The 12,226-nt window shown below is 36.8% G+C and overlaps 1 long non-coding RNA gene across 1 annotated transcript; it reads right to left on the bottom strand.

Annotated features, from left to right (window-relative positions):
* Positions 1 to 561: 561 nt before the first annotated feature.
* LOC118171649 lies at positions 562 to 11,942 on the bottom strand. Its single transcript, XR_004753296.1, has 4 exons — positions 11,844 to 11,942; positions 10,891 to 11,004; positions 6,573 to 6,671; positions 562 to 698 (listed from the first exon to the last, which is right to left on the bottom strand). It is a non-coding gene; the product is annotated as an uncharacterized LOC118171649 (long non-coding RNA).
* Between the last annotated feature and the right edge of the window lie 284 nt (positions 11,943 to 12,226).

Below are 12,226 nucleotides of genomic sequence, written 5' to 3' on the forward strand. Positions count from 1 at the left end.
CCAGAGTTGAGATTCTTCCCCCAAATTATTTCACTTTATTTCTACTTCTTAATTATGTTTATAAAAAGAAATCTGATCTGTTATTTTGTATATTTTCCCAGTTTCAGCAAAATTATGGCCATTCAGGATACACCTTGTCTAATGGTGAAACACACACAAGGTAAGAGAAGGAAAGGATGGGTACAGGAAACTTTTTTTTTTTTTTTATTTCAGGCAAAATACAAAGGCTATGATTTTAGATCTGAACTTACTCTATTTTATTTTCTGATATGTTCTAGCAGTTATACGGCACATATGGAGCCCTTCCTAAAAATACCAAATGGAGACCTACTTACAAAACTGGCGACTTTGTTGACACGATGAAGAAACACTACTGTGCAACTACAGGAATCCAAAAATAGTGAATTAAAATCTTTACCATCAAGTTCAAAGTTGATCCAAAGGCACAGGAAGAAAACCAAAACAAAAAAGTTAACAGTCTACAGATTACATCCTGTCTGTTGGAAACAGAGAAGCTCTTACTCACTTCATCAAAATTTCTATATACAGCTCTTTTACTCTAACAGATCATCAAATGAGGAGCTCCTGGCAAAATGAGGAGCTGGAAAACTTTGTACAACTCACAGACTGTTCTGTCCCAAGTTATTCGTGTAATCCATCTGCAGCTTGCTTCTTCCTTTCCAAGCCTGTTTTTTAGACTGAAAGTTATAGAAAGTATTTTACTGCTAGATAAAGAGCTAAAAACAGGTTGACAAAAATAATAGCAATAAAAATATTAAAATTAGTAAACCCATAAAAAAGTTAGGGAACAGCTCCTGTGGAATCTTCAGATTTTTGTGTCCTGTGGTGTACTGGTGCTGTCAGCTTTTGGCATTATGAAATATGAAGCAATTTGCTGATTTATTTCGGATATCATCTGTTTGCTACTGGGGCATGACAATGTGAACAATGCACTGTGGGCAAAAGGTAGGGTCACAAGGACTTCAGATAAAGGTAACGACTACATCCAGGCAGCACAATGGAAACAGTGACAGGAATGTACTGAGTGAAATCCTTCACAAAGAGCACAGGACCACATTTTCAGTTACTGAGAAAGCAAAATTAAGTCACATTGAAATTACAAACAGTGATGTGAAAAAGTAACAATGAAATGACTGAAAAAAAAATAAATAAAAATGCACCATGGTCTCCCTATGATTCCAGTCGCACCTTTCGTTTTACAACCTGACGTGTTAAGAGACAGCTACTTTAAGGTTGATTTACAGCAAGCCTACAGCCCATCTGCTCTTGAGAGCCAAGACACTAGAGATAATTTTAAAATTAAACAGAAAGATAAACATTGATCAGGGACATAATTTTCTTTTTTAACCTGATGAAATTTTCTTTGCATCCCATCTGCTAAATGGTAAATGAAATAGAGAAAAGAAGATTAAAAGAATTGTGTAATTTAGTTCAAGAATTACATAAGCTATCAATAGTTTTTATGAAGAAAAAATCAGTTCCACCAGAATTAACTTCATTCAACTGGGGCAAACACTACAGTGGTTCTCCAGGTGAGAGAAGAACAGGGCCCATTACATTAGCAGCTGCACCATGCTTTTATGAGATGACCTACACCAGTGCTTAATTACCCTGTCCTCGGGGATATCTCGAGAACCAGTGTGCCTCAAACACATCTCTCTGAGTCATAATTTTCTTCCTGTTCACCTGCAACTGGGGAAAAACATTAATAAATCTGGAGTCAGGATATTTTTGTTTCTACAAATCATTTTAGTCTGAAAATGCTGATGCTATCAAGCCAAAACTTTTTGCAAGACAGACAGTTCTGACAAATTGCCCAGACTACTTCTGTAAAACATTTTAATTTGGGAATCACACTAATTATAGCAACCATAAGATTGTTGAAAGTGAATGGCAATGTTCTTCATCAACTGAAGAAAGGCACTCATATGACTTAAGAAGGTTCATTTATTTTTCATACTCCTTTTTTTTTTTTTTTTTTTTTCTCTGAGATTTCAGACTTTTGTTCTGAATTGACGAATTGTTTAAGGTACAGGTTCACTACTGAATTCTATATCCCAGAGGAGATAATTGCAGGAAATCCAAGGAAAGCGTAAGATAAGGAATGAGCAAGGGAGGTTTACTTAAAGCATGCTCTTGTTGCAAGGAGCTGGAGCATAATTTTCAGGCATATTTTACTGTATTCCCTGTGTAATGGGAAGGACTCTGTCAGCTGCACAGGATGTACATCCGAAACTGGTTTAAAGCACAGGATCATTTTCTGTGGTTAAACTGCACGTAAAAAAATGCCAGCAGCTTTTAAAGCCTAACCTTCAATTTAACCAGAAACTTTTTCTTCCCTTTCTACTTCTTCTGGAATAAATAATTTGCCTGAAAATGCAGACTGACCTCACAAAAGTAGGTAAACTTTTGTGTTTTTAATCAGCAGCAGAACCCAATTTATTTTAGATGTCACCTTTCTGGATAAACTATTAGTTATGAATCCTTAGAAATAGAAAGGCTGCATAATTTTAAACCATTGTCCACTTCAATATGAATTTATAGGCAGATGGATCACTGTAATTTAGTTCTGGACCTGACCTTCCCTGTCTGGGAGAAGGCTGCTGTGTGGATCACGAACACTAGTTCAGGTTCATCTAGTGAGGAATTCACAAATGAAAAGTGGTTTGAACAAAATTACAGTTCTTTGTCCTAAATACTGTAACATACAACCCCAACGTCTCGTGCCTGTAAAATAAATATGCATATACAGTTAATTCTTTTTGTTGTTGTTGGTTTTGTTTTTCTCTTATTTAACATTATGTGGGTCAAAATATGGTGTGAAAGCTCATTTCATGCTTTTCAAACTGATGAGATACCAAACTCTCAAACTCTATAGCATCTTTTTCAAATTACGAACCTTGAAGATTTGGATATCGCTGAATACGCGAACACGAAGGCAACTACTGGCGGTCTTGGAAAAGAGCCAGCTCCCAAAAGGAGCTCTGCACTGCAAAATGCTTAATAACAAGAAATGCTTATAAATCTTCATTCAGAGTTATCAAACCACTGTAAAAATGTTGGCTTAAAAGATCCCAAAGAAATATTAATCTAACCTTTTGGCACTTCACAAATATTTATCTTCGTTGATATTCCGTGTTTCCCCCCTTATTCACTAGGTATAACCCAACATAGAAAAAAAAGTATCTTTGCCAATTAATAATTGCATTTGAAAAACTGCTCACTGGAAAAGACTTCTCCCTAAAATGAGATTAGTCATGTACTAAGTTATTTATTTCCTTACATAACCACAGAGGAACAATTATTAGATTGTCAGTCTTGTTTATATGGAAGAATGGAAGGAAAGCACTTTGTTTTAATAAGGTCATGATGCTTATTAAATAATTTGCATACTGAAGGTTAAATTCTTATCTCTATACAGCAAAAAAAAGTATTCTTATCTATCCTTGAAAATTGGAAAAAATACAAACAAAGGTTTCAACAAAACAAACACATTTATGCGTACTTTTTGACACCTGTAATTGTTCTCCCATACTCCACATTCACACCCACTCAACATGAGGTAATGACTGCTTAAATTAAGCTCCATTTATCCTTTTCAATTTACTTCTAATAGACGCATCTATAGATATAACAATTACCTAGATAAGTAACAAAGCCGTGCCATAGTTTAAAATTGTAATCATCAGCACAGGATGTTAATTAGAGAGAGGGGGGACAGAAGATGACAGCAAATAGAAAATCCAAAGGATCATTACGCAATCTGATGCAGATTTCTAGCCTAAATCCTGCAAGGATCCTGCATGAAAGCCATTCACTGGACACCTGAGCTAGGCTGGTAAAACCTCGTCCTTAGGTTTTGAGGAACCCCTCTCTGCCATTTTCCCTAGCTAAGTGAAGATGGATCCTTTCTTCCCCTTCTTATCATTATTTCTTTTTGTATCTATTTATGCCAAAAACTAGTGATTTCACAAGGCACCTGGTATGCAGAGTTTCACATACAGAAAGATGGTAACATGAGAACAGGAGCTGTCAATATCTCTTCTATTTACAGTGCATTTATAGACAACTTTTAAAATAAGATTTTGGAGTTTGACTTCTCAAAATATTTTCCTACTAACAATTGTTATTGACTAATATATCAAAGAATACAGTTCCCCTAATGATGCATCAATGCAATACATCATTACAAACGCACTACCATCTTGATGATATATTACTCAATAACATAGTAGCAGCTGGCAAGAACTTCCATCAAATCTGATGATGCAAGTTTTATCGTGTTTGTTTAGTTTACATCAATAGAAGTAAAGAAGAAGAGATGCTGACAGACAGGCCAAGAAAGCATGTTTGCACTAAATATATATATATATATATATATATATGTATATATATAAATTGCCTTAAAAGAATTGGACAACTGTGATCTATTTGTCTGGAAAGACAGATGATACATTCCAACTTTCCAAGAGTTTCTAGAAAAATCCCTGTATCACAGCTCCATTCCTTTCTTCTTTCTGTTTTACTATTACACTTCAAGCAGTTCACAGGTATTTTAGCACCTTCAACACAGCTGCAAGGAGTAAGCCAGCCCCGGTGCTTCCCACTGCCATTTGCAGCTCTCAGTCCAGACATGGCCAGTTTGCCCAGGAACTGATTACTGGGAACTCAGGGGTTTACCCATCCTAAATCTAATCCAGTCCCTTCGCTGCAGCTCCTTAACTCAGCACCACCAACAGCAACAGCTCTCCAGCATCCTTCTGTCTTGCAGACCACAGTGCTTAACACACACACAAAAAAGGTAAAGCACACAAAAATGTTGTTCTTGTTTGATTTTTTTGTTTGTTTGTCTGCTTGTTTTTACTTAAGACTAATATCTCCTGGCATGAGAGACTTGATTAGTTTTGTTCAAAGACTTTGCACCACCGCTGTGCTGGGAGAAGCAGTGTGTCCTTTAAGTAGCTCCTACCTCTCCACCAGCCTGCTTCTGGCTCTTCATTCGTATCTATTTCCTTTGCCAGGCCTAAGGTCTTTTACCAGTTTCTTTACTCTTTTGATGCTTATCTCAGATCAGAAAAGATTAATCCATCAACTTTACCTGGAGAGAGCCCAGCAAAGTCTTTCTGTTCAACAGCCTTCCCCATTCTGCCCTCATTTCTGCCACTGTGCCGAGGCTTTTTTCTCTCCTGTTCCTCAGCTACATTTACCGTAGGGGCACTATTTGATTTAACTCCCTGAAGTCAGCAAATGTAATATAAACTGAAAAATAAATCTTATTTTCACATGATGATTACTCTTCCTGTTAGTTTCAAGGAAAGTTTAGATAACTGGAATTAGTGTTTAATCTCAAGGCAAAGCAGCTCTGTCTGGATGCTGTGCCACGTTTTACAATTGGAAAAAAGGCATTTGCACAGCCACACGCTGTTAGGTTGGAACACGATGTATTTCTACCACTTGAATTATGCTGTATTTCTGAAAAGAGAAATTGGTTACATCAGTTACAAAAAAAAAAAAAAAAAAAAAAAAAAAAGAGAGAGAAAGGAGAAGCAAAGGAATAAAAGGCTAATAAATCAAAAGAGGTTTGTGGTCCAGGCAGAAGAGGAATTGTGAAAGGCTACTGAAATTTTCCAAGGAGGAATATTGCATGTTCATGGAGAAAGCTGAAATTTAAACAACCATCAAAAGAGAATGGAGAGGATGGATAATTTGGAGAGACTATGGATTTTACTGCGAAACACCTTTAGCAGTGATCAGCTATATAAAAACAGACATCAGAGGCAGCTGAAGTTTCAAAATAAGAGCAGTGAAAAAAATGATATAAAGAAACATGAGATTTGAAGATTTTGAAAGACTTCTTATTGAGGCACTTAACAGGTAAAAGAGCTTCTGATAGCAAAGGAGAAACAAAAGGTTAGGCACCATTACAACAGCTCTTTTCAAAGAGATTGTTTTGAAGTGATCCAGACCTGAATACACAGGACAATGTTTATAGAAAAAATCCATTTGTAACAGCAATAGCTTCATGGTTGAATGAATGAAAAGGTATTTTCCGTACTAAATGAAACTGGGATGTAGTACAATGTAACAGGGAAACTGAGTTCTGAAAATGCCTTTATAATAGAAAAAGAGAAGAAATAAAAGCAGCACAAGGGGTAACAACCTTTGCCTGTAAGAGTCTTTTTGATTTCTGGATTTTTATTTTGTTTACTGCTATGGAAAATCATTCTGTGCCAAATTTTATAGCTGTGGTATCCATGAATCAGAAATGTAGGCTTATTGGAAACTGTCAAATGCAGCACAGAAGACTTGGAGTTCATTCAAAAAGCAATCTAATCACAGTGCTCAGATAAAAAGCCAAAAACATGAGGTCAAAAAACAGGCATGTCCAATGATGAACACGTTATCTGGATGTTTCCAATGAGTATAATGACCTGTGACCATGCTATGGAGTTAGAAATGGAGCAGGCCAGAAATACTTCACAAACTATCCACTCCACTCAGGAAAACAAACAAACAAACAACAACAAAAACTGAAGTCAGTTAAGACGTACCTCAAACTGCACCATGAGGACATCAACTTCAGGTGGTGTGAAGTCCCACATCTCTGTATTCTGCTGAATACACACTTGTTCAGAAGCCCATGCCACATCCTAAGATTGGAGACAGCATGACTACAGACTGCGAGCATATCACAGAGAGGAAAAAAGCTAAAACACAGATGCCTGGTGTCATCACGCAGCACACTTCATATCTCTGCTTGCATGTTCCACCACTCTGTGCTAATGAATCGCACCAAGCATGGCCAGAGTGGGACAGAAATACCAGCATCACAGTCCTGAAGCAAGAGCCAAGTCTCAGTGCTTTATTTCTGATGCTGAAAAGAAGTTTGGTCTGCAAGCGTCTTACATCACAGGATCCCAGGAGGCAACTGAATCCTAGGAGTTCGCATTGCTCTTCCCTTATCAAACCCCTACAACGCTTTTTAGTCTTTCCTTCCCACTTTTTAGTCTTCCCGCTTTTTAGTCTTTCCTTCCCACTTTCCTATATGAATTAGAGTTCTTTTTAGTTTTTAAAATATATTGGGGTACTAATTGAAGCAGTATATCCATGAAATAAATCCCAAAATGCAAATTCAGATTGAGAAACAAGCATTGGCCTTAAGTGAGGTTAAATCTATCTGTTGATGAAGGACAGTAATTCTGGGGGAATACTCTGAGCAGTGATTTATTCAAGTCATTGTAAATACTCATGAAATAAAGACTTTGAATTGTGACAGAATGAGACTGAAGGCCCATAGCACAAAACTAAGAATATAAAGTGAAGAAGCCAACAGAAGATCTATTTATTTTCTTTGATTATTTTCAGTGATAGGGAGCTTGGATGGCAATTCGACATCTTTCTCAATTACTAGTCATTTCGAGATTACATTTAAAAAACAATTTCTGGCCTTTCTATTATTGGAAGAGTTTGATTTACAGAGGCTTCTTCTTGAAGACAAGGTGCGTGGTGGTGAACTGCTCTTCAAGCATCAGTCACTTCCACTCCATGCAGAAGACAACAGTACATGAGGTGACACAGTGTTAATCAGATCTAGATAATCTTTATTTGTGAGTATATGAGGACTCATAAATACTGCTGGTAGATAATTTTCAGAGGACTTAGAGGACCAAGCAGTTTATAGATATATTTATCTGATAAATCACAGAGACTGCAGGGGAGCTACTATCCTACTCTCGGTATGTGGCTCAGCATCACTGCAAACATACTCTACCTGGGTACCAGGAAGAGCACGGTTACAATTTGCCCTGGATAAAAATGTTTTGCAACTGAGGTATAACTAAGTCGCATTTAAACCATGTTACCTAATCATTCCTATTTTTATGTCTAAAATGTAACTTGACTTAGGGGCAGAGTTATAACACGGTACCAATCAACGCTGATAGACTAAATCACGTTATCCATTTCAAGGGATGATAATGCTCTAACTGGATTTTGTACTACAGAAGAACCCCTAATATTAAGGGAGAAACTGGTATTAAAAGACAAATGTGAACACGAATATAGAACCATATCACCTGATGAACAGTGCAGATGGAAAAAAATAATCTCTAGTTCATCTGAACAGTATATTATTCTGGTGGAAACTAGGGTGGTGGGTCAGATGAGTGCTATCTGTACCATAAAAAGAGCTGTATGTGCTTTGAGAGCATGAAGCAGAAAAATACAAATTTCCATGGATAAATTAAAATATTCCTCCACTTAGGCAAGGCCAGAGGTGCTGGCAAACAGTAAAATGTTAGAGAGAAAATAAGCATTGAAAGGAAAGCTGCTGGGTCAGCACGTTGGAATTAACTGGTATACAAATGAGGCAGAGAAGTGTTCAGATTCCAGAATGACAGATACACAGTGATTGAGTAGATTTGGTTTATGGGTGGATACAAAAGGCCCAGTGCTGGCAAAAGCAAGGCAATAATCTGGGTACCAAAAATAAACATGGAAATCATTGCTGAATACAGAAATCATAAGGGAGATCCTGCGGTGATTGCAAATAATAAAACCATCTGTCCAGTAGCAAGAAGCACTACACTGGGCAAACAAGAGAATGAAACATAAATGATGGAAAGGCACCCTGGCAATGAGAAAGATGCTCCTGAAGGCTCATCTGGAAAATCATGCACAATTCTGATTACCACATAAAGACATTGCAGAAATCAAGCAGGTGCAGGTCAGAGCTATCAATTCCCACGGAATTTGGGGCAGTTTTAGCTAGGAGGACAGATTCACCAGGCTTGGCCTCTCAGTCTTAGCATTTAAGAGGAGTTTTTGGCTAACATTTATGAGACCTTGATGCCAACATGAATTTTAAAAGCAACAAATTAAACCTATGCATCCCAGGACAAGAGCAGAAGGGAATAGCATTCACAGAAATGAATAGGTGTCCTTAGACAAAGGTCGATCTTACCCCTTATAGAAAGAGCTTTCTCTCTTTTCATTTAAGCTCCTGTTACGTTTCTAGCAGTATTCTCACACCACAGATGTATGGGTCTATATGTAGAGATAGGCATGTACAGAGGGGGATTACCAGAGACAAAGAGCTTTCCAGGGACCGAACCTCCTTTGATGTTTCTGTTCTGTGTTTTCTTTTCTAAACACAGTTTATATAGACCAGAAATCCAGAACCAGAAGCCACACACTCCTTCTGGTCTGAGTAACCTCTGAACTCTGCAGCAGGGCCCATGTCCCCCAAACCCACCTGCTGTCTGGCCAGTGGCAAGTAAAGATGGAAGCACAACGACTGAGGCTGTCATGCTTTCTGGTTTACTGAGCGGGCTAACGGATGATAGGCGCGAGCTGAGTTTTGACAGAGATAAGGTTTACAGCATCTGCATCCTGAACAGGATATATTTTATACAAGATCTGCTCCAAATCTTCTTAAGCTTTAACAAACAAAAAAATAATAATAATAATAATAAAAATGCTGCATTCTATTTCCAGCAAGGGTTGTGGTCTTGAAAGGGTTGGAGACCTTGGAGCCCATTATCTCTGTAAGAACACTTAATCAATTTTACCCATCACATTTGAAATTTAGTTTCAGCTGCATGTTTAGTGATGGCTTCACAGTTCCAATAATACATACAAAATAAGAAGTAGGATGCACAACTCTATAAAGGAACCACAAAATAAATTGGGTAAAAAGATAAGTAAATGCTGCCTATTCTTTCTTTTGTATTTATATTTGGCTTAGGTGATGGCAGTGACTACTGGGAATATGGAATGGCTGAAAGTATTTTACAGGAGCTAGCCGATAACGGAAAGATCCATCTTTTCTTCTTTATTTTTGCTAGTATTTTTTCTATTAACAATATTATCACCGTAAAAGCACACAGATGATATCAATGACACTAAAAAAAAAAAAAAAAAAAAAAATCTAATCATTGTGCTGTGACAACTATTTTTTTAAACCTGTATGCTTAAGTAGAATATGAAATAATAATATAATCTTCTTATGATACCTAACCAAATTGCAATGTTTTGACAAACAATAAATCTGTTGTCTTAGAAGTCGGTAACAGCTTCTCTAATGACTTTAAATGGAGCATGAATAGGCCAACATGTGGTTTTGGAAAACTAGTTTTTCTACTATAAACTGAGATTATTAGGAGCTCCAAGGAACCTAAAAATATCCGTCTTTCCATCTGTAAATTTTCATCTTTGAAAGACAAAAGTATCAGTAGCCCTATCAGAGTATAAGTTAAACATACAGCTTTGTTACGCAAACCCTTAATAGCCATCTTTTCTCCTCTTTCCCTTGCAGTTCATCTTGTAAGTTACATTATCATCTTTAATATTGCTAAATTCTATCCAGCACTTAAATTTTGTACCCTTCTTTTTAAAAATAGGTTGAATGCTTGAAAACTAATTCGGTATGTAAGTGCAAATGCAGCAAACTTGCATTATATAGAAAAAAATAAAGAACTTGATTTCATAAGTCGTGAACAAAAGGAGGTACTGCACTAACCACTAATGCTAGTAGATGTCATTTCTTACGTTCTCTCCTAAAATGCTGCACATACATATGTATACACATATACCAATGGTTTTTGTTTTCTTTTATCAAATTTTTTAACACAGTAAACATCAGTTTGCATAGGTTAATACAAAATAACAGTATTGCAAGATATACTCAGGTCACGTCTTCTTGACTTAGAAAATTTTAGCACTAATATAGTTATTTTTTAATGATTCCGGATAATTCATACATTATTTAGGAAGTGAAATCATTTTTAAACTTCATTTAATCTGCAAATGGCTTCACTTTGCCTATTCATTTCACAGTGAAGCATGAAGCTTTGAAAGTTTCCATCTCACCTGCTTTTTAAGTTTATATGTGAACAATTCTGGGTAAGATTTACAAGTCTGTCAACTACCACAGAGAGCGACCTGGAAATTGGATCTTTCAGAGAAGTTCACAAGATTTATGCTCTTCAGAAAAAATAAAATAAAATAAAATGAAAAAATGTGGGAGTCAGCTTGCCTCACAGGTACAGCTTCAAAATACAAAAGTTAACATCAGAGTTTAGAGAGAAGTTCATAACATAATCATGTTCCTTTTAAGAAAAACAGTTCCCAGTATTTCTTTCTTGATTATGAAGTACTGGAATCTCATGACAGTCCCTCTCAGAATGACAAGCAAGAGTGAGTGAGTATTCCCAGAGCAGAGGGCATCAAGTAAATTCACTGCTTTGGAGTGCATGAGAAGTGGGTAAACTCTGTATTGTCTGAGTTAGAAGAGGGTGTCTGTTCTCCAGTGGCAGCTTTGAACTCCATGGGACACTTCTGTAGTCTAGCTGGTAGTAAGAGATGCATGACTGCTGATTATAGTGTAGTTTAGAAAAAAATTAATAAATGGTGAAGTAAGTAACCTACCTACTATTTTTCAACAGTAGGAAATACAGAACAACTATACCTCTTCTCCTTAAGAGAGTCATTTTCAATTTCAAAAGGGTACCGAATTCCTTCGCTCTCATTCTGCAGTATTCTTCAAAACAGTTTGACTAAAGAAAATGTGCATATTTCAGGGGAGTAAAAATGTAGGCTTCAACAGTTTGCACAAGTAAGCAAAAATAAGTGAGAACACAGTCTAAGCTACAAACTACAATCTGTAAAGTAACAGGAACCTGTAAAGATGAAATCCCTTAGATGATGCACAGAGCCAAATTCAGAGATCAAGCTGCATCCGCAGCCATATGATTTTTCAAAAATTATGAATTTCCATTCTCTGCACAAGTTCAGCATGCACTGACTTTCTTATTTGTACTCACGAGGCAACATCTTCAGAGCAGACGCTGTCTATCTGGGCAGAGTTATGTCAAAAAATCTTGGCACACCCGGATTCTCATTACAGCTGAGTCTGAGGACTTACCGCAAGACAAAATAGTTGAAAATATATCAAAAACTTTAGAAATGGCTACTGACATTTCATATAACTTTAAAAGTGGCTTTAAAGGGAATCATACTGATGACAGGTGCAAAGTCAGTGAAATAACACAACCGTGCCATAACAAGCATGAGAATTTTACTCCAGAGTTAGGTAACCTCAAACAGCAAATTATCAGCGAGACATACTGACATTTACAGTCTCTGTTAGGAACTGATGAGGGTAGATACAGAAGGGAAAAGAACAGAGTGTTTTAGGGAGGGAAAT

The sequence above is a fragment of the Oxyura jamaicensis genome, chromosome 9, assembly GCF_011077185.1.
Source record: "Oxyura jamaicensis isolate SHBP4307 breed ruddy duck chromosome 9, BPBGC_Ojam_1.0, whole genome shotgun sequence".
In the NCBI taxonomy this organism is placed as follows: domain Eukaryota; kingdom Metazoa; phylum Chordata; class Aves; order Anseriformes; family Anatidae; genus Oxyura; species Oxyura jamaicensis.